The following is a 23,523-nucleotide window of genomic DNA, read 5'->3' on the forward strand; positions in this document are numbered from 1 at the left end:
TGATATCCAAAAAATATATGTATTTTTCAGAGAGCAAAGGCAATACATTCAAAGCTAAAAGTTTAATTAATCTTAGGTAGTCCAGAACGAATAAGGAATTTGGTACATTTTAGTGATTTGTTCCATCCATTTGCCGATTATAAATTCCAGTTAAAACCTTATGAGTCTGCGAAGAGTGTGTGAAATTTTGGGAGTGATATTTGCTTTAATTTTAAACTTGTATTTTGTAGTTGTAAGTCAACATACCATATTTACTTTATAATTGACAATACTTCATGCTTTATTTCAGATTTACATTGGACCTATATATAAGTTTCAAGTTTTATGACCACAGAGAAAATATCCAACTTACTTGAAAAAGTGAATTATCTTACAAATTAAAATTATAATTAAAGAAAGCAGTTCTAGAAAAAAAAATTTCATGAAAATATGTTGGTATTCATAACTCTGGACTTAAAAAATTCTTTTCTCATAGTTCAGATAGCCTTGTGGACACTAATGTTAGTCCCTAATTACAAATTTAAAAAGAGTATTATGTACTTAAAACTTATCAAATTTTATAATAAGACAAATAAGATGTACCATTATGAAGTACTAATAACTCTTCATTTTAAAAAATTACCCCTAAAGTGACTGGAATAATCTTACAAGGCAAGTTAAAACTTTTGGATTAAAACTACTTTAGATCTTCACAAGAGGAAAAATGAGAATCTTCATACTTTTTAATCTACACAGCCATAGCTATTCTTGTATTACTCAATAACCTATCAAAAAAAAAAAAAAAAAGAAAGAAAAGAAGAAAAAAAGAAAAAGTCTTGTTTTTTAATGAAGTCTCTGGTTAAACCATTTAAATGGTGAAGTTTTAGGCCCCAGAGCAAGACTATACAAATTTAAAACAGCTAGAAATGTTGACAGATGCTTAATTATAGTCTTACATATGGTGGAAAACATATACAATTTGAGAGGATATTTTTATGAACAATTACCATTTAAAATAACTTTGGAAATAAAAATCATTTGTAACTATGTCATTCTTAATAAAAATCGTTCTGTTCAGTCAGTGTTTTTTCTATAATTTCTACTTAAGTTCATCACAATTTTTGCAAGTAAATTCAAGCATGAAGATTTTCTTTTGGTTAGCATTTCAAGTTCCAAATTTTCTTTTCATAAAAGAAAAATATCATAAAATTTAGTGATAAATTATGTATAGTGATGCGATTCTCATGTTTCAGATTGAGAAACGAAAAGCATTCAGTCGAATGTATCTTAAGAAAATAAACCCAGAAGTATTAAATTTAAAAATAAATTTTATTTTCAAAATAATTTCAAACTCACAAAAAGTTGCAAAAATAATACAGCTGACTCCTATATATCTCTAACCCAGATTCCCAGTTTTTAAAAATATTTGTCACATTTGTTTTGTTATTTACTCTTTCATTTTGTGTGCATACTTATATATGCATGTATACAAATACTATTTTTTTCTGAACTTTAAGCTATTTGCAAATATCATGCCCTTTAGTATGTATTTCCTACCAACAATGAAATTCTGTTATGTAACCACACTTACGAAATTCACGTTTCACATTGACAGATACTTTTCCTCTGCCATGTGGATGCCAATTTTGCCAGGTGTCCATTAGGCATTTTTTTCTGTCAAGTACAGAGTCCAGTCCCAGATCACATAGTGAAGACTATGAAGATTCGATAAATATTTCCTTTAATTTTTATCCATTTTTACTTTTTATTACTTTTTATTTCCATCCATATTTATGGATGTTTAAAAAGATAGTTTCATTTGGCTTCAATCTGAAACTTCAGAATGACAACACTAATTCTATCTCAGTTCTATGACAGTTTTAGTCAATTATCTGCATAAAAACATAAGAATATGATTAAAATATTCCTGGTTAAGGTTATATGTCTACCAGTGAATAACAAATATCCATTTGACTCTATTTGATAAAGAAGCCTGCAATTCAGAAAGAAGAAAATTCCTGACTATTTCAATGCATGCCTTCCTGGCATTTTCTTGTTAGCTCTTGGAAGGTTACTGAATTAAAATTTAAAATAAGTCAAGTATTCTATTTGATAGAAATTCTAGTAAAATATTTATTTGAATGAGAGGAGACTGAAATTAGTGACTAAGTCAAGTTTCTCAAAAATTTGAGGCTTATATTCAACTATGACAATTTCATTCCACGTGCATTAGAAAATATAGAAATAACTGCATATATTGTTGCTGATGGCCTAGAAATAGTCTACACAGCTGAACTGAGAGCCTTAAATTTTAAGATCTATTTCTGGTTACTCTATCAATATGCATGAAATTCTAGATAAGCCATTTAACTTTGATTTGTCCCAATTTGTCTATTCCTAAAAGCAGAAAAAGTATTGTTTACCATACAGATATACTACTAGGATTTTAGATAGTTAATGTAGTGACATCATAGTATGAAATGCATCAAAGATTACAAAGAGTCATGATAAATATTATAAAGACTAATGATAAGTAAACCATTTGCCTAGAAGAGCAAATAAAGGATTTTACTACTTAACCTATGTTTGTGGTAGGAAAAAGTAGTAAAAAGTAGAAAACACAAATAAGAAGAAAAAATGGAAATCACTAGTAACTCTACCAATCAGAAATAACAACATAGAATATCTTATTTCAGACCTTTTTCTACACATAAACATATATGTTTGTTTACAAAATGCATTACTTTAATAATACAAAAACCATATTTCAATACAAATACATTAAAAACATAATATACTGGGGGTGCTTGTTCTAGTAATCAGTTAACCCTCCCACTGGTAACAATGATAAACTGTGGACACAATATAACATACAGTTATTTGATGGCATTGGAGAACAACCAAAACCAAGTAGAAACTGAAGGAGATGAAAACATTCAAATAAGGGTTGTGCACTGGACAGCTCTTCATCTGAAAGAATTCTTTCTGCAAGGTACAGTGTGGTTAGAAACCAAGCAAAAGGCTGCACTTATTGGCCTGAAATGTCCAGAGATGGGGTTGGGGGAGGCTAAAGCAGCTGGAAACTAGGAAAAGAAATTCCTGAAAACAAACAAAAACAAACAGGAGCCAACCACAGAGGGGGATGTTCCAAATCTGTATGCAAATTGCATTCAGTTTTTAGTTGAATTCTGAACTATCTTTGCAGAGGAAAGATTCCAAGGAGCTGGTAGAAGGCTACAACTGGAAAGCTGAAGACGATGAGCAGAGATTTAAGTTGCTGCACACCAAGAAAGAGACAAAGTTTAGAATCTGAGTCCTGTCAAATTAGAGAGGCTGGATAAACACCTTGGTCTTTCCAATGAAACCCAGGAAAAGTAAAGATAATGTGCCAGGTCTAAGAGTTTACCCTAAAACTAAGGGAAAACTCACCATAACAAAGTTTAAAATCCCATCTGAACAAATTCAAGGTTATCTGCCAATAATTTAAATGCCCACTAAAAGAAACACAGAGATTCTCAGAAGAATATGACAGAATCCCAAACTCAACGACTCATCATCACAATGTGCACAAATGATAAAAACTTACCAGATATGCAAAAAACAAAAACAAAAAACAAACAAAAAATGGAGAAAAATGTAATCCAGAGTGAAGGGGTGAACAAAAGAAGAAAGAGACTCAAAGATGACCCAGATATTGGAATATTGGAATTAGCAAGCCAAAACTTTAAAACAACTATTATAAATATGTTCAAGAACTTAAAAGAAATGGCTAAAATGAGTGAAAGATATTTTAACAGACAAATCAAAACCTTAAAAAAAGCCAAGGGGTGTCTTGGTGGCTCAGTCAGTTAAGCGTACAACTCTTGATTTCCACTCAGGTCTCGAGATTTGTGAGTTTGAGCCCGAAGTTGGGTTCTGGGCTCCATGCTGATAGTGCAGAGCCTGCGTGGGATTTTCTCTCTCTCTCTCTGTCCCTCCCCCACTTGCACACTTGCTCGCATGCATGTGTTCTCTCTCTCTCTCTCTCTCAAAATAAAATAAATAAACTTAAAAAAATACTAGAACTGTAAAGTACAATATCTGAAAGGAAAATTGGCTGGATGGACTTTTTTTTTTTTTAAGTAGGCTCCACAGTGAACATGGATTTTAAACTCACGACCCTGAGGTCAAGAGTCACATGCTGTACCAACTGAGCCAGCCAGGTGCATACCCCCCTGCCGGCCCCCCTACTGGTTGGACTTAATACCCAACTGGAGAAAGCAGAAGAAAGTTTCAGTGAACTTGAAAACCTATCAACAGGAATTATCCAAGGCGAAGAACAGAGGAAAAAAGATTGGTAACAAAAAGGAAACAAAGCCTGAGTGACCTGTGAGACAACATAAAACCACTTAATTATGGTATAAGTGAGTCCCAGAGAAGAAGAAAAAATGAATAAGGAAGCAAAAACATTTCAATTAATAATATGCATGAATCAAAAAAAAATCCATGAATCCTACATTAGGTGAAAAACATTAATTTAAGAATGTAAGAAGTCTGGCAAATGTTGAACAGGACAGATACAAAGAAAAGCACACAGACACATCATAGTAGGAGTACTATAACCCAAAGATAAAGAAAAAAATCTTGGGGTACCCAGGTGGCTCAGTCAGTTAAGGGGCTGACTTCGGCTCATGTCATGATCTCACAGTTTGTGGATTCAAGCCCCCATGTCAGGCTCTGTGCTGACAGCTCAGAGCCTGGAGCCTGCTTCAGATTCTGTGTCTCCCTCTCCCTCTCTGCCCCTCCCCTGCTCACACTCTGTTTCTCATTCTCATAAATAAATAAACATTAAAAAAAAAAAAAGAAAAAATCTTGAAAGCAGGAGGGGTAAAAAGGACAGGCAGAAAAATAATGATAGAGATGGCTGTTGACTTCTCACCAGAAACAATGGAGGTCAGAAGACAAGGAAATAACAACTTGAAAAAACTGAAAGGAAAAAAAACCCTCATCAACCTAGAACTCTATTTCCAAACAAGAAAAAAAAAAAGGGCCTTTTAAAAACTAAGGTGAAATAATGTTAACTATACTGGAATTGATATAAAAAGGAAAAAAAGGTGAATTAAAGACAGTTTCAGGTAAACAATAAAAGGAAGAATTTGCTGTCAGCAGACTTGCACTAGAAGACATGCCAGAGTAAGTTCTTTAGGCTGGAGGGAAATAACACCAGATGAAACTTCAATTTATAAGATATGTCCAGCACTGGAAATGGTAGCATAAGGGCAAAAATAAAGACAAGTTCTTCTTCTATTAATTAAAAAAATAGTACTGAATCTTTAATGCAAAAATTATAATGCTGTATTATGCGGTTTTAGTGTGCATGGATTTAAAACATATTACAACTATAATATAAAGGACAGGAGAATAAATGGAATTACAATGCTGTAAGGCCCTTACATTTTATATGAAATTGTACAATATCACTTCATAGTCTTATGATAAAGATGTATAGATCAACCCTTAACCCCTAGAGCAACCATTAAAAAATAATATAAAAAGGCATATTAAAATGACCTCCAGAGCAATTAAAATGCAAAAAAAGAACAAAGAAACTGGACAAACAGAAAGCAAATAGCACAAAGGGAGACACAAACAATGATATTAATAATTATATAAAATGTAAATGGGCTAGTTACTCCAACTGAAACTAAAATTAAAAAGACTACAACACAAATGTTGGTGAGGATGTGCAGGAACTCAACTAGAACTTTCATATATTATTCGTAGGAATGTAAAATGGTATAATCACTTTGGTAAAAATATTTGGCAGATTTTAATTATTAGCATTAGCACTCCTACAATTAGCTATTGATTCAATCGACAACAAATGTCTACAAAAAGGCATCTAAGAAAATGTTCATAGAAGCTTTATTCACAATAGCCAAAAATTAGACACAGCCCAGATGTTCATCAATAGGAGAGTGGATATGCAAATTGTGATATATTCATAAAATAGATACTACTTAGTAATTTAAAAAGAATGAACTACTGATACATATAACAACTTGGATGAATCTCGATAACATTCTGTTAGGTGAAAGAAGCCAAACACGAAAAAGTATATGCTCTAAATGGCCTTCATGTGAAGTTTAAGAATAGGCAAAACAATCTATGGAGATTTTCAGTGGTAAGGTGGGGAGGGAAAGGAGAACAGGCTGGAAAGAAGAAAAAAAAATGCAGGTGATGGAAATGTTCTATATCTTTATCAGGGTAGTGGTTACAATTGGTATACACATCTTTCAAAACCCAACAGTTTGTATAATGAAGATCTGATCATTTTACTATATGCAACATTTATAATTAAAAAAGAAATAAAAATAAAATTTAATATACTTCAAAATATAGTTCACATATAAATGTAAAAATAAAGGCACCACACTTCATATACAAATATTTAATTTATATCATTGAATATAACTTTTTGCTTAGGACATATTTTCCATCTATGGGCAAAATCAATGGTGTACCTAGGGATTAAACCCTTCTGAAAATAGTGGCTCATTGGTCTATACCAGTCCTTTGTCTTCTTCTATAGTCCTTAATGATTTAAAATTTAGCAAAAGAATATGTCTATGTTAATTAGATGGTGTTTGGTAACTCTATCTCAAAAAGATGAACTCATCTACTAAATTGAAGAAAAGTCTAAAATTACGGTTATGAAGATTGCAAAATCACCTCATCTGTTTACAAGATGGTGACATTCTCATTATGTATTCTTGGTGACTCTCCAAGTAGAGAACTTATCAGATCAACATGGTGTTATGTTCAGCATTTACAGGTAATAGACAGTTCTGGTTCTTAACAACTTGTCAATGATAAAGACAGTACTATAAGAGCACTTTATCACTACAGGATTTGCAAAGCTTCCAGAGAATGTTACAAATTATAGTCCCAAAAGGACAGTTCAGTAAAAATTCACCAACCCTTTTTATTACATAGACTACTAATATGAGTCATTACATCCCAAGGCAGCAGAACTAATGGGCATATAATAATAATTTAAGCTCTGACATTTTAACAAAATATATGACAATAAAGTAACAAAAAAACAGGCAATAGACCTAATGTTTTCCAAGGATAAAAGGAGAAAATGTAGTGTTTTTTGAGTTGATTCAAAAAGTATTTGAAGTTCAAATATAGTCTGCTACCAAGTGGCCTCACTCAAGAGATGTTTTAAATGACTCTTAAGTAACTGGAGAATCCTAGTCTGACAGGTCTTAGTAAATTAATGTTCTTCATTTTTCTCCTGGTTTTAGAAGAGGAAATGGGAAGAAGTAGTTTTGACTATCATTGGCTTCTCCTCCAAGTAGAAATGCTTATTACATTGGTTTAAAATCACTTGATTTAAACTAATGTTTAATAATCAGGATGATAATTTTCAGTACCATAAAATAAATCCAACCATTTATTACAGAACAATTTCTTACATGAAAAAACGACCCGAGTTTCTGTCTTCTTTCAGTACAATATTGGTTGCTGTCAGAGTTGGAAAAAAAATTATATTGAAGAATCTTTAGGAAATTGGTTGAACACATTTAGGAAAATAACAGATTAACTATAATTTCAAATAGTTTCGTATATATTTTATGGAGAGGACTGTGCTCTATATCTGTTGGTGTAATGGCATAATGACTGGCATAATGATTGCTGCATTTATTAAACATTTAACTTTTCTTAAGTTTTTTCTCTGGACCTCTGGTTTTGTGGGATGCCAACAGCTGTTGATTCAAGGTTCTGTTCAAAGTTTAGGGAAGCTCCTTACTGCAGTCTTTCTCAAAGGCGTCAGTGTGCTAATGTGCACTGTGACAGACAGAAGGGAGGATTTCCTTTTCTTTTTCATTTTTTTTTTTAAAGATTTTAAGTAGTCTCTACAGTCAACGCGGGGCTCGAACTCACAACCCCAAGATTAAGAGTTGTATGCTCCACCAAATGAGCCAGCCAGATGCCCCAGAAGGGGGGATTTCAGTGTGCACTATCTTCCAAACATGTGTGAACAACGAGTTTTCTTGGGACAGTTTTGTGGACTTTTATTTCAAAAAACACACTTTGGAAAATTTAGGTCTAGAGGCAATATAGGTATGAAGTAGAGTTGTATAGCAGGTTGAAAAAACAGGAGAGAAAAGTGAGAGAGCAAATACTGGTTTAAGCCACATATTTCTAAGTACTCATTTTCTTAAATGTAAAATGCTATTTACTAGCTGTAACCTTGGGCAAGTTCTTTAATCTCTCTCTCTCTCTCTCTCTCTCTCTCTCTCTCTCTCTCTCTCTCTCATCTGTAAGAATGGGACTAACAGCAAGAATACCTACTTTGCAATTTGTGATGAGAACTGAGTATGATGTATGCCAAGTACAAGTACAGTGCCTGTCACATAATCCTGCTTGAAAAATGACAGCAACTAGTATTATTTGAATATTTTGGTACAACCTACATGAACTAGAGGCTTTCTTTTGATTACATAGGAAAAAAAAAAGACATTCATTCCCATTTTAGCCCATTCTCCTACTTTCACAATACTAATTACCAAGTGAAAGGTTCTGAGAAGACCTGCTCATAAGAAGCCTGCTTATTATCTTTACTGAGCCCAGCATTTAGGTTTGACCAAAGGAACCTGCTGACCACTGGAGCATTTTGGCACTACAGTTTCCACAGAAAAATCCAGTTTTTTTTGTATAGCACTTGGTAACTTCTGGTTTGTCTTCACATATACTATCAGATTCTATCCTTATAATAAACCAGTGAGGTTAGCAGGGCAGAAGCTGTTATCTCTAAATTATGGACATGGAAACTGAGGCCTAGAGGAGTTAAATTGTGAACTGCCTAAAGTCACAGGATTGGCAAGTGGCAGTGGTTAGACTCAAACTCATGTTTTTGGCTTTCGTGTCAGTATGTTGAGGATATGAATGAATGAGTAACTCAGGGGCCTCTGATTTTGCATTTTAGGATAATTTAGTTCAGTTTAATAAACATTTATTGAGTTGCTCCTGTATGCTAGGCAGCGTGCTAGGTGTGAATGAGACATTTCTATTTTTGTTCTTGAATAACTAGTGGTATTCAGAAAATCAGAAAACAGAAAAGAAAAAAAAGAAAACTAGTGATTCTAAATAGTTTTCTAGGGTTGTGACCTCCTTGATATGCTTTTTGGTATTTAGTTTCCCAGAAGTTCACCAGAGGAGAGTTGATGGTGACCATGGCAAGGACTTTGTGCTAAGAGTGAAAATCTGAAGAAATCCTCCTGTGGTGAAGGGAGTCCTTTCGGTGTTCATTCACCAATAGTGTGCCATCCAGTAATGGCGAGGACTGTGGAAGGATTTGCTATGGTTTCTGTAACACTTAGTTTGAAATACCTTCCCTTCTTTGTGTCTGTATTTCCTACCTCAACAGATCACAGAAACGTACTTTCTACTTTAGAATGCTTAGCTGTTGGAACATCACCTGAAAAATCTATCTTTCCTTTATTTGGTATCATTATATTTCTATGGTATTGTCTTTATTCCTTTTAGCACCCTCATGTTTTCCCAAATTTATTACTTATCTTGACAACCTGTTCAATGGTTAATGCCTGTTTGTCCACAGAATTACTTGAACATGCTCTTGGCATGAGAACCCTCAATTAAAAAAAAAAAAAATCAGTCCCACCTTGATAACTGCAAAACTTTTACCATCACCACTTTGCTGTTTAGAAACTTTCCTTTTAAAAATCATTGATTAGTTTTCTGAATTTGAGATCCATTTTTCTGTTCTTACTCCTGCAGCCCTCTGTTGCTAAAAGACACTGTTGGTTACTTTCTCACTGATGTGTTCGTCACAGCATCAGATTTATAATCCTATCAACTTTCTGACTACTTCTATTTAACTACTTCCTCCTGAAAGTATTTATTTGTAGCTATCAGTATAGTAGAAAGTACATCGGCCTTGCAAACATAACCCCTGGGCACCTGGATGGGTTACTCCCGAACTTTACAATTCTGTGCAAATCACCGGGCTGAGCCTCAGTTTCTTCACATACAAAATGAAGTTAATAATAGTACCTATTTCACATCATTGTTCTTGAGAACTCCAGGAGATGATATATGTGAAAGTATTTTATTCATTCTCAAGAGTCATCCAAATGGAAATAATAATTGCCATTAATATTAAATGGAAATATTAACCTGAATAATTAACAGTCAGGTATATGAGGATTTTAAAAATGTTTTAATTTTAATTCCAGTTAGTTAACATACAGTGTTATATTAGTTTCAGGTGTACAATATAGTAATTCAACACTTCCATATATCACCCTGTGCTCATCACAACAAGTGCATCACTTATTTAACCCATCCCCCCATCCACCTCCCCTCTGGTAACCATCAGTTTATTCTAATTAAGAGTCTGTTTCTTGCTTTATCTCTCTCTTATTTTTTTCCTTTGCTTGTTTGTTTTGTTTCTTAAATTCCACATATGAGTGAAATCATATAGTATTTGTCTTTCTCTGACTTATTTCACTTAGTATTATACTTTCTAGCTCCATCCATACTGTCGCAAAAGGCAAGATTTCATTCTTTTTTATGGCTGATTAATTTTCCATTATACATATATAAACATACATTGATACACATACATACATATACATATATATACACTTATACATACATGTTTGTATATCACATCTTCTTTATGCATTCATCAACGGATGGACACATGGGTTGTTTCCATATCTTGGCTACTGTAGATACTGTTGCTATAAACATAGGGGTTTATGCATCCCTTTGAATTAGTGTTCTTGTACTCTTTGGGTAAATACCTAGTAGCACAATTGCTGGATCGTGAGGTAGTTCTATTTTTAATTAAAAAAATACTTTATTTATTTTGAGAGAGAGCGAGCATGTGCATGAGCATGGAAGGGGCAGAAAGAGAAAGTGAGACAGAGAATCCCAAGCAGGCTCCGCACTGTCAGTGCAGGGCACCGACACGGGGCTCGATCTTATGGACCGTGAGGCCATGACCTGAGATGAAATCAAGAGTTGGTGGCTTCATGACTCAGCCAACCATGTGCCCCTATTTTTAACTTTTTGAGGAACCTCCACACCAGATGTATGAGATTTTTATGTTCTTTACTCTCCAGATACATTCCAAGAGCTTGTTTTTTTTAATATTATCATGTGCATATATTATAAATGATTATATATAATATACATTTATATATATATATAGATACATAAAATATATAAAGTGGAAAGTGACTTGAACCAATTTATTGGACAGCTTTATAGTTATGATCTACCAGTAATAGAAAACTTAATGCTTTCTCTCTTATCCATTTAAACATGGTGTCACTTCAAATATCTCTATTTAAGCCTAGAGTCGACACGTGATTTTTGTTTTCTTTCTGACCAGCACTTGATTCTCCTTACATACCTCAGGGAATACCACGGTATGTAAGTGGTGGTGATGAACAGGTGGGAAGTTTCACCTTTTACATTTAGTGACCAATGCACAAGGGAAGGGGCAGCAAATGTGGTTGGACTAGTCTATTTCCATCACTTCTCCTAGAGAAAATGACTCTGTGGGGATGTCACATTGCTCTGTGGTACAAAGAAAGGCAAGCTGTTTTCAAACAGTTCAATGGTAGGCAGGAGCAGTAGGACCAAGCAGCCTCAAAAGCAGAAAGCAATCAGCTAAAGGAGAGTCACAGGGCCCCCTCACTTTCTGCCCAGCCACTCTTCAACCCATTATCTTCTTAAATGTTTGTCAGAACCCAACACAACACTTAGCAACTGAAATAATGCGTTTTTTTTATTTACTAGCTTTTTTTTTGGCTTGCTTGTTAATTTTCTGTACGTTCTGACCAAAAGGAAAGCTCTCTCAGGTCAGGAACTCTGCTATATCTGCTGCTGTGTAACACCACAGTGACTAGAACAGTGCCTGGCACATATCCAGTGTGCAATAAACACGTGTTGACTGACGGACTGACTGGTAAAGTCTTTTGAAATAATTAGGAACTCAGTAAATGCTGAATTGAATTAAAAATGAAATAAGGACATTTTCTCACACTCAAAGAATATACTATGATGAAAACATTCAAAAATTATTTAAGTGTTTTTCGAAAAAATATAGGTGCTAGGGTCCAAATACTAAAAATGATAAGATAATGCAGGTTTTTCTTTTAATCTGCTGATAGGCCTACTATTCTCAGTAACTCAATCCTTTGAGTAAAATGATCATAAAAAATGATTGCTAAAAGCTTCTTGAAATACAAGAAACATAACTTTAGCTGTGTATTTGGTTAAAAACTGAATTTTCTGCTGCTTCATGGCTTTTGTGTTAATAGGACTCTCACTAAAGGAACTATTTCTATGCCATACAAATAATTTTAAGGAGTCATGTACTATTCACATTTATCTTGGAAAAGTATGGTAAAAAGAAAACAGATGACACTGTTCATCATTTTAATCTTTAACATATTTTTACATTTAAATAGATTTTGAAGAAAAACACAAATGTAACAGCCTACACATTTTTCTTTTGTTTCCCCCTAAAAAAGAAAAACCAACACTATCTATAACACTATATGGCAGATTTTTTTGAAATTTGAACACTATATGCCACTATATGGCAGCTTTAAGCCCTTGAATAATAACTTACATGGCACAACAAAAACAAAACAAACAAAAATTTATACCATCATTTAGTCCAAAAATTTTCTAAGTGCCTATATGCCAGACATTGATGGATAGTAGCATATAAAGAAAAACAAGACACAGGGCTCATCCTAGAGATTACAGTACTAATACCCCTTTGGAGGTATCCAAGATATACCTGCCTTATTCCAAACCGTACTTTATGGTAAATTTCATTAAAATGAACTCCAAATGTTATGTGAAAAGTTGTATTTGGATGCATAAATTCTGCCTATAATGAAACTGACATTACAAACTTTCTAATTATTTCTATTATTTCTATTTCTACCATACTGTAACTTCAGCAAAGTAAAATAATATAGAGAGACCCTCTGCTAAAAACAATAGTAACTACATTTGCTATACAATGTATACTGTTTTCTTTAAAAACGATGCTTATTTCTTAATAGATTTTTACTAAATAAATGGCTATTATCTACATTAGATAAGTATGAGGATCTGTATAACTTTTTCTCCGTAAAGACTGAATGGCCATCTTTGGTTACAGTAAAGTCATATTAAGTTGTGGTAAAAATTAATGCAGTCTCCTGTAGGAACCTCATCACTGAGTCATGATTTAATGTTATATTACAGGCATTAATTTTATTCTATTTTTTTTTCTCCATTCTCTCCTCACAGGCTTTTACTGGTCATCAGTAAAAAAGTTAACAATATCAGGAAGACAAATTAAGGAAACAATCCTATTTTCAATCCCATCAAAAAGAATAAAATACTTAATAATAAATGTAACCAAGGAGGTTAAAGAACTATACACTGATAATAAAACATTGATGAAAGAAATTGAAGACATAAGTAAATGGAAAGGTATTTCATGATCATAAATTCAAAGCATTGACATTGTTAAAATGTCCATAATTTTGAAAACAATCTACATTTTCAATGCAATCCCTATCAAAATTCCACAGAATTTTTCACAGAACTAGAACAAACAGTCCTAAAATTTGTATGGAACGATAAAAGATTCCAAAAAGCCAAAGCAATCTTGAGAAAGATAAACAAAGCAGGGGGCAACATACTTCCTGATTTCAAACTATATTACAAATTTGTAGTAGTCAAAAGTCATTATGGTATTGGCATAATGACAGATATACAGATCATTAGAACAGAACAGAGAACCCAGAAATAAATCCATGCATATATGGTCAAAACTTTTTGACCAAGGGGTCAAGAATATACAATGGGGAAAAGACAGTCTCTTCAATAAATGGTGTTGGGAAAAATGGACAGCCACAAACAAAATAATGAAACTGGATCCCTATCTTATGCCGTACACAAAATGGATTAAAAACCTGAACATAAGACCCGAAACAGTAAACCTTCTGGAAGAAAACATAGGGGGTGAGCTCTTTGACATTGGTCTTGGCAATGATTTTTTACTTTACCAAAGCAAAGGTATCAAAAACAAAAATAAACAAGTGCAACTATATCAAACTGAAAATTATGTGCACAACAACAACCACCCAAAAAACAAAGGCCAAACAAATAAACCATTAGCAAAATGAAAAGGCAACCTACAAAATGGGAGAAAATATTTGCAAATTACATATGTGATAATTAGGGGTTATGAAAAGGTCTGAATACACTAATCAACAGGGAAATGCAAATCAAAACCACAATGAGGCAATAGGTCACACCTGTTAGAATGACTATCATCAAAAAGACAAGCGATAAAAGTGTCGGCCAGGATGTAGAGAAAAGGGAACGCTTGTGTACTATTGGGAGGAATATAAATATAAACTATGGAATACAGTATGGAAGGTCCCCAACAAATTAAAAGTAGAACTACCACGTAATCCAGTAATCCCAATTCTGGGTATACATCCAAGGAAAATGAGAACAGGATATTGAAGAGATATCTGGACTCCCATGATCACTGAAACATTGTTCACAATAGCCAAAATATGAAAATAACCTAGGTGTCCATCTATAGATTAATGGATAAAGATATATATATATATATATATGTACAGGGGACCATCATTCATTCAGCCATGAGAAAGAAGGAAATCTAGCCATTAGCAATAACATGAGTGGACTTTGAGGGCATTATGCTAAGTGAAACAAGCCAGGCAGAGAAAGACAAATACTGGTATCACTTATAAGTGAAATCTATAAAAAGTCAAGTTCATAGAAACAGAGAGAAGAAAAGTGGTTGCCAGGGACTAGGGTTGGGGGAAATAGGGAGAGGTTGGTAAAAGGATACAAACTTTCAAAAAACAATTGGATGAATAAGGTCTGAGGATATAATGTATAACACGGTGAGTATAGTTGGTAAGAATGGATTATGTAAATGAAATTTGCTGAGAGTAGAACTTAAATACTTTTACCAGAAAAAGATAAATATTCAAGGTGATGGATATGTTAATTAACTGGATGAAAGGAATCCTTTTTACTATGTGTATCAAATCATCATGATGTACAATTTACTACTTTTTAAAAAGTTTATTCATTTATTTTGAGAGAGAGAGAGAGCACATGTGTGTGCACACAAGTAGGGGAGGGGCAGAGAGAGAGGGAAAGAGAATCCTAAGGAGGCTCGTGCTATCAGCATTGAGCCTGACAAGGGGCTCGATCTCACGAACACGTGTTATCATGATCTGAGCCAAAATCAAGAGTCGGAGGCTTAACCAACTGAGCTACTCAAGCACCCCCATGATGTACATTTTAAATGTCTTAGAATTCTGTCAATTATAAATAAGTAAAGCTCAATAAAGCTGAAAAAAATAAAACTAAAATATTAAAAAAATCAACAGTATAGTACTAACTCGATTTTCTATAAACATGTTCATGGAAGATTTGGCCCATTATGTTAGTCAGTGTTTCTTGGATAAGAATCCACGTAGTTTCATTTCATTTTAATTTCAACCAATATTTTTTTCTAGAAGCTGGGGATATGGTGATTAACAAGACAGATGTGGTCACTGACTTCAAGGAGTTTACAATCTAGTGGGGGAAGAAGACACTAAAATAATTTCATAAATAACCGCTTGTTTACAAGTAAATATTGATTACTTTGTTATTAATTGCAAGGAAATGATCTTTTCAGAAAAGTATATATGCTTTTGCTTTTTTTAAATTTAATTTAATTTTTTTATTTGTATTTTTTTAATTTTATTTTTTATTTTTTAAAAATTTACAGCCAAATTAGTTAGCATATAGTGGAACAATGATTTCAGGAGTAGATTCCTTAGTGCCCCTTACCCATTTAGCCCATCCCCCCTCCCACAATCCCTCCCATAACCCTCGTTTGTTCTCCATATTTATGAGTCTCTTCTGTTTTGTCCCCCTTCCTGTTTTTATATTATTTTTGTTTCCCTTCCCTTATGTTCATCTGTTTTGTCTCTTAAAGCCCTCATATGATGAAGTCATATGATATTTGTCTTTCTCTGACTAATTTCACTTAGCATAATACCCTCCAGTTCCATCCACATTGTTGCAAACGGCAAGATTTCATTCTTTTTGATCACCGAGTAATATTCCATTGTATATATATATCCACATCTTCTTTATCCATTCATCCATCGGTGGACATTTGGGCTCTTTCCATACTTTGGCTATTGTTGATAGTGCTGCTATAAACATTGGGGTGTATGTGTCCCTTCGAAACAGTACACTTGTATCCCTATCCCTTAGATAAATGCCTAGTAGTGCAATTGCTGGGTCGTAGGGTAGCTCTATTTTTAGTTTTTTGAGGAACCTCCAGACTTTTTTCCAGAGTGGCTGCACCAGCTTGCATTCCCACCAACAACGCAAAAGAGATCCTCTTTCTCCGCTATATGCTTTTGCTTTTCAAGGTAAGATACTGTCAGTTATTATTTCCTTTTCTGCCTTGACTGTAAGGAAGCTAGAGATAAATCTCATGCTAAATTAATATAATAACAAACCATAGGCTGATGGACAATTATCTTTACATCTAAGTAGTTTCTGATATTATAAAAATCTGTACTTTAATTATTATGTCTTGTATATGTCTTATTCCCTGCAGGCTGACCAAGAAAGTAAAAAGGGACAGGGTTGGGGAGTGGACTAAGCTATAAAGCATAGAGAAAAACAATTACGTTTTCTTGAAGGCTTATTTCACAGTTACGTTTGAACCAGAATTGTTCTATCTACCCAGTGTTGTATAAAACAGTATAAAATTATTTTAGAAGTTCCAACTCAGAATTGTCTCTAAACCTTGTAATGGTACAAAAAATGAGTGATATTAATCGCCTTTAGCCCCATGACAGAAACAAGGAACTCATTAAAATTTCAAGAAAGTATCATAGAATATATTATGTTAAGAAATCAGAATTTCATAATCTTTTGAAGCTCTGCAGTACTTTAATGGTACTTCTAATAGTGCCTAACACTTGGAAGGATTCCATGGTTTGGCTCCTATAAAGTGGTTTTTGACAGCAAATGTGCAGGAACCAGAATCTATACTGAAACTTGAATCTGAGCCACTTAGACATCATGATGTTGCCCAAATGTGAAGTGGTTTCCATTGGCAATACCATAATATCTTCTCACTGAAGCAAGAAACTGAGTTTGGGGATATTTAGCTACCAAAAGAAGCAGACATTATCTAAGTCTTGATCAGACAGAAAAAAATTGAAAATGACTTCCTGGCATTCATTCAGTGGAAAATGAAGACATGAAGAAGCCAAATAAAGTTAACAGCTCTAAAAAGAGGCTAGAAATTGTGGTGCTCTAGAGTCTTCGTCATCACTGCCATGCTCTTTGGTGCCAATACACATTCACTGGGCTCTCGCCATGTGCAAAGCACAATGATAGGGACTTTAGTTATAATAGTCTTGAAGGTCGTGGACTTTTTATTTTTTAATTTAATTCTAGTGTAGTTAACATGTTATGGACTTTATATTACACCTCCTTATAATTCCTTGTGCCTGGCACAGGGTTTCTGAAGATAGCAAATATTCAGTAAAGATGTGTGGACCATATGAATGTGACTGCAAGGGGTCTGGACTGTAACTGGGAGATAGGATAGGAGTGGCTTCTTGCTAGCAGAGGTTGTTATCTTAACCCCTTTATACTGTTTCTACCTAGGATAGTGTCTAGCACATAATAGGGATCTAAAAATAGCCAGCTAATCAATAATGTGCAAATAATTTTGTAAAAAACATTTATTGAGTGATCACTATGCTTTCGATGATTTACTACACTGAAGTCTCACAATGGGAAGTGCTGTTATCATCCCCATTTTAGAGGTGACCTAGCTAACATTTACAAGGGGTTGGGCAACTTGTTCAGTTACCCAGATACTGACTTGAGGAGGTAGGATCTGAAGCTGGGCAGTGTGACTGCATTATTGCAGCTCACATCTCTCATTGTCATACTATACGTATACAAAAATAAACACTACTGTAAGGCAGCATGTGTATGGCCCTGGTGAATGGCAGAGATAACAAGTCCTCTAACTTTAGACTAAGAAGTGATTACTGAGGACTGGGCAGTAGGAACAACTTGATGAAGAAAGTAGAACTTGGGGTAGGTTTTGAAAGATGAGGAACAGTTAAGTGCTGACGGAGGAAGAGATAAGTGAACAAAGGGGTGGATGGAGATGCTCATAATATACTCAGAGATAAGAGGTAGACTTGTTTGGAGAGAATGAAGGAGTCCACGTAGGACACTAGTAGAAAGCATTACTAATTAGAGATTTGGCAGGAACAAGAGAATGAAGGACTTAAGAATTTGGATTTCATTCTTCAGGCAGAAGTGGAGCCAACAAAGTTGTTGTTGTTTAAACAGAGAAAGAGGTGCGAAAAGTGACTTTTTAGGAAGATATGTAGGATATAAAGACAGTAACAGCTATGGAGACCAGGAGGCCAGTCAGGTGGAGGTGAAGAAGACCTGGACTAAGAGGGCTGGCAGTGGCGATGGAGAAGAAATTACAGATAAAAGAGAAAGAAAGAATCAAGCAAACGTGATTGCCTTGATGATGGAGAGAGGGAAGAATCAGTACCAATGTGACGAATACTGATACTGTCACTGTCAGAAATGGGGACATTTAAAAAGAAGAGCTGCTTTTTGGCAGATTACTAAATTTAAAACTCTTGATTCCTAGAGGTTTAAGGCATTTATTAATCAAATAACTTAAACATTTGGATACCGTTATAAGCTAGGAACTGGGCCAGGTACCGGTGACAGAATGGTGAGCAGGAAAGATATGGTCTCTTTTCACAGACCTTTGAGTTTATGACAGAAGAGAAGCATTGGGTAATTATAGTAACACTGATGAGTTTTACGATGGTGATGAAATATAGAGTATTATGGGACCATATGGTAGGAGCATACATAGAATGTGGTCTGAGACTTCCTTGAGGAGTGACATTTAAGCAATGGACCATGTTAATAGTTTGGTTAATAGTCCCCCTATCAGGGAGTTAACCTGTGTTATATACCACAGGTTATATATATACTAGAGGTGCCAATCATAGTATCTGCTCACCAACCACCCCTTGTAGTGCAACGGCATTTATTACAGACCCGTTTTAAAGGACAGCAGCAGGGGCCATCTTTTTCACCACATAACCCTGCACCTTCCATCCACAGCTGACTGAACCTGGGATGGCTACTGATCTAAGTGCGGCCAATTCATAGGATCATCATCTATGATATGAAGCAAAGAGATGAGAAGAAAAAAATAATTTTCTTAAGAATCTGAAAGGAGGAAATGAAGATATTAGTGAGGGATGGGAACTGCAGTAAAGTCAGAAGTGGACAGGTCGAAAGGCTACCCATTTGCCAAAGTTCTGAGGGAACAGAAAGAGTAAGAAAGGAAGAAGCTGGTCCATATACAGTGAATAGAGGAATTACACAGAGAAACAGAGATGCCTCTAAGGGAATATACGTCTCATGAGAGACAAGTGGCAACGGGAGGTGCTTTGTATAGCAATATTAATTGTCAGTGACTTTCCAATGACAAGAAAATGAGTATCCTCACAATAACTCATACTGGGTTCATTTCACTTCAGAACAACATTCAAAAGTCTAACTGGCTTAAATTGCAATTTCAGTATAGAGTTTAGTTCTTATAGTCTCTGTACAAATCGTATTTTTTTATTTTTTATTTTTTAGGGAGAGAGAGAGTTGGGGAGAAAAGCAGAGGGGGAGAGAGAGAGAATCTCAAGCAGGCTCCATGCTCAGTGTGGAGCCTGATGAGGGGCTCGATCCCACAACCCTGGGATCATGACCTGAGCTGAAATCAAGAGTTGATGCTCAACCAAATGAGCCACGTAGGTGCCCCTGTACGAATCTTCTTTAGGAGACAAACTATAAATTCAATCCAAGCTAGCTGAGTGGATTTCTATTGCTCATAGACAAGAGGGCTTAATTAAAACACATTATCCCCTCATGGATAAAAGTAAGCTGAAAAGGAGATACCGTGTTGAGTTCAGCTACCAGGGTAAATAAATTATTATATATAAAAACAAATCTGTTTGCTACCTTTAAATGTCTTTAATTGTCATAATTATAGCATGCCTATCTCAACACAGATGCATACGATATATTCTTAGGAAAATTGTCACAACTGTTCATACTTACACTCAAGTGATATATTTGTATGCTGTATACCATACACATATACACGAAATGTATTCATACACCTAGCTAAATATCTGTAGTAAGACATCAATTATACAAATGTACAAACACAATTCTATGACTTCCTTGCAACTCTGTATGCATGCCAGGAACACTGAGATGATGGTCCCGATGTAATTATTGTCTCTTTCCTCACTGCCACATTGTATAGCACCGGGTGGACAGATGAGATTAAGCAAGTCTATGCTTGGTAACATCATCTTTTGAGTTTTACCCATACTCTCTTATTCTGTCAGCCAATCTCCTCTATTTTCCTCAACTGTACTTTCTCTATTCTCTCTCTTGTTAAAACAAAGCTATAAACAACTGTAGCCAAATAAGTGATAAAACAATTAGGTTACCTGTGCCAAGCAGTTTTTATGGGCTAAAAATATGAACTTTTCTATAAAGTTACCATTTGGGACATGGGTAAGGTAGCTGAACTAGCATTCCCCTTACCCTGAAAGGAAAGCTAGAAGTTACCTCTTGGTTTCTCATTTTCCACTTGGCCTAAACTCAGTGGATAACTTGATTTTAAGAGGAGATGGGAAAAAAAATCAGGAGCAAATAAGAAGTGACGTTTAACTGGGCAAGGGAAAGGGATAAGTGGGTTTAACATATACCTATCTCTCCCCTGTTCCATGCAAAGGAGGCTGTGGAACGGACTGTGCACAGAAAAACCTGCCTAAGAGCATTTATAACAAAGGAGAGGGACGGTCCTCCTTCCGTATCTCAGCTGGGCTTCAGTGGTGGCAAGTGGAGCAGATAGAGAAAGGAGAAGGAAGGAGAGATCACCCTCCTACTGTTCAGGCCTTGGTGACAAGGAAATAAAAGTAATTTGCATATGGCTAATTATAAGTATACTAAAAACAGTGGGTTGTTTTCCTAATGGAATAGTGAAAGTTGCAATGAAGAATTATACCTTTTTGTACAAGTGAAAGGAATTTGTTTTCAGATAGAATTTCTTCAACAGTGAAGAGAACTTTTTGAAAAAAATGAAGGCAGTATTTTATAATACTAACTGCATTATTTAAAACTCGTTTAATTTTACTATAATAGAGGAAAGCTTACCAGAGGGCCCATGAGTCAATAATGTTCTGATAAACATCAATTTAGTAAGGTAGGTGTTATAAAATATATTCTCTTGGTTTCTAACATACTTTAAAAAAAAACATGGATCATAATGTGACAATGTATATACATAACATGAATTACACAAATAAAAAAAAGCTGCAGAAATAGATATATCAGCTCTACCCTTCTGACACATATTATAAGACCTTCACAATAAAAGTAGACTGAAAGCATCGTATCATTTTGAGATTTATTAATGCATTTCTTAGTGTTTTTTTACACACACACACACACACACACACACACACACACACACAGGGATTTACCTTATAAATTCATGTCAGCTACACACCCAGAGGGTTGATATAATGTGGTTAAAGAAAAAAAAGCTAAACCTTTGTTTACCTCCTTTAATAGTAAAAAGATAATAATGAAAGCATTGCAAGCAATTTTATTTTAAAGAAAACCAACTGAGTCACAGATAACAGATTTTGTAGTTTCTATAACTATCCAATTTCTGCATAGTGCCTAGAAGCGGCTATATATACCCCAACAGCATTTTACATCTACCTAGATTAATAGGACATGTTACTAAGACATTATCTACCCATGGTTCACAACAAACTTGGACAACATCCAGGTTTGAAGAAATGAAAACACGAGGTAGAAGTAAAAGGAGATAGACCAGAGCCAGAAACATGGATGGCAGAAACATAAAAACACCAGTTCCAACTTCAAGAAAACACAAATCAGTTTTTCTTATTAGAATGTGAGATGACAGAACAAACATGGGACAGGTACATGGTGTCCTGTTATTACAGAAGTATCTTCCATGTTAGAGTTTATTTTACAACGAAAACTGCAAATAAATAATGATAAGACATCAGAGCGTGTCTGATAATCTGTGACAACAATTCTAACGCTGTCATTGTAGCCACTGGAGAAACCTGCACATACTGAGCCCTGACCCACCGAACCTTTTATCTGCCTGTGTACTCTCCACAGGCCAAGCAAATAAAGGCCAAATGATAATTTACACATGAATCAACTTTCTTTGCTGCATAGGCACCAGAGACGTTTCTTTTCTCTGTTACTGAGAGAAAGGCAGCGAGGTCTAAGCTTGTCTCACTAGAAATCATACAAGTGAAACAGTGATTTGCAGGAAAATGGCAGATCAGTAAAGGGAAGCTGTTCTAAATGTGTGATAAAAATGGCAGCCACAAAGGACTAGATGAATATTTAGTTTGAAAACAGGCCTGACAGTAACAATGAGTCTTTATCCTATTCAGAACAGGTAATGTCATACAAACTGAAATGGAGATACAATCCTGATAGAAGATTACATAAGATACCTGGGTGGGAATCTTTAAAGACTTCAACCTTCATTTGAATAAATGTACACTCATGGATCTTCTGCATCTGTATCTTATTCAGAGTACAGATAGTTATTTCACATGAATGACATGTAGATGGTATATTGCCCACTTCGATAATGAGAGATAAATCAATCAGGATGATTAAAAAAAGGCTTGTTCATGAACAATGGGTACACATTCTACACCTTGGAATGTGTAAAGGAAAAAAAAAAGGTATTTTTCTTCAACCCAGACCCCCTGGTGCTTAGGTCAACTTTTTACAAATTCATTAAATTATCAAAATATTGCTATAGCCTTTCTTATAGGAATGTAGTAATGAGCAATACTTGTCCTGGCTCATTTAACAGGGGAATGGAGATTTATTATTAAACTTGGGTTAATAGGCCATTGCAAAGACGATTATATAATCTTCTAACAAATGATAGGTACTAACAATTCATTTTTATTCCCTTATTACCACTTCTGCAGCTTTCGGTTTGCCACATTCCATCCATTTCGGTTTGCCCCTTGCAATGCCCACCTTCCTACCCAACAATGTATATCCCTGATTTGCTGCAGACTTGGTTTACAATTCACTGTTCAGGAAACTTTAGCTTAAAGCTCCAGTTTTAGTGCAGTGCTTAGACATAGAAGGCCATTAGTAAATGCTGTGATATACATGAACTCTCAATGTGTGGTAGGTGGTAGGCCAAAATCTTAAAAATCAATTTTATTTATGAGCTGTAAGTATAAGAAATGTGGTCTAATTTGTGGTTCATAAAATGAAATTCTGAATTTTTATTCCTGTAGG

General features: G+C 34.7%; 1 protein-coding gene and 1 long non-coding RNA gene across 8 annotated transcripts in view; both read right to left on the reverse strand.

Annotated features, from left to right (window-relative positions):
* The window catches only part of FAM172A (family with sequence similarity 172 member A), a 424,698-nt gene that overhangs the window by 23,481 nt on the left and 377,694 nt on the right, over window positions 1-23,523 (reverse strand). The window lies entirely within an intron of this gene.
* On the reverse strand, window positions 760-23,215 carry LOC128312511 (uncharacterized). The gene is made up of 2 exons (XR_008291975.1): window positions 2,878-23,215; window positions 760-2,808 (listed from the first exon to the last, which is right to left on the reverse strand). It is a non-coding gene; the product is annotated as an uncharacterized LOC128312511 (long non-coding RNA).

This window comes from Acinonyx jubatus, chromosome A1 (genome assembly GCF_027475565.1).
Source record: "Acinonyx jubatus isolate Ajub_Pintada_27869175 chromosome A1, VMU_Ajub_asm_v1.0, whole genome shotgun sequence".
NCBI classification, from domain to species: Eukaryota; Metazoa; Chordata; class Mammalia; order Carnivora; family Felidae; genus Acinonyx; species Acinonyx jubatus.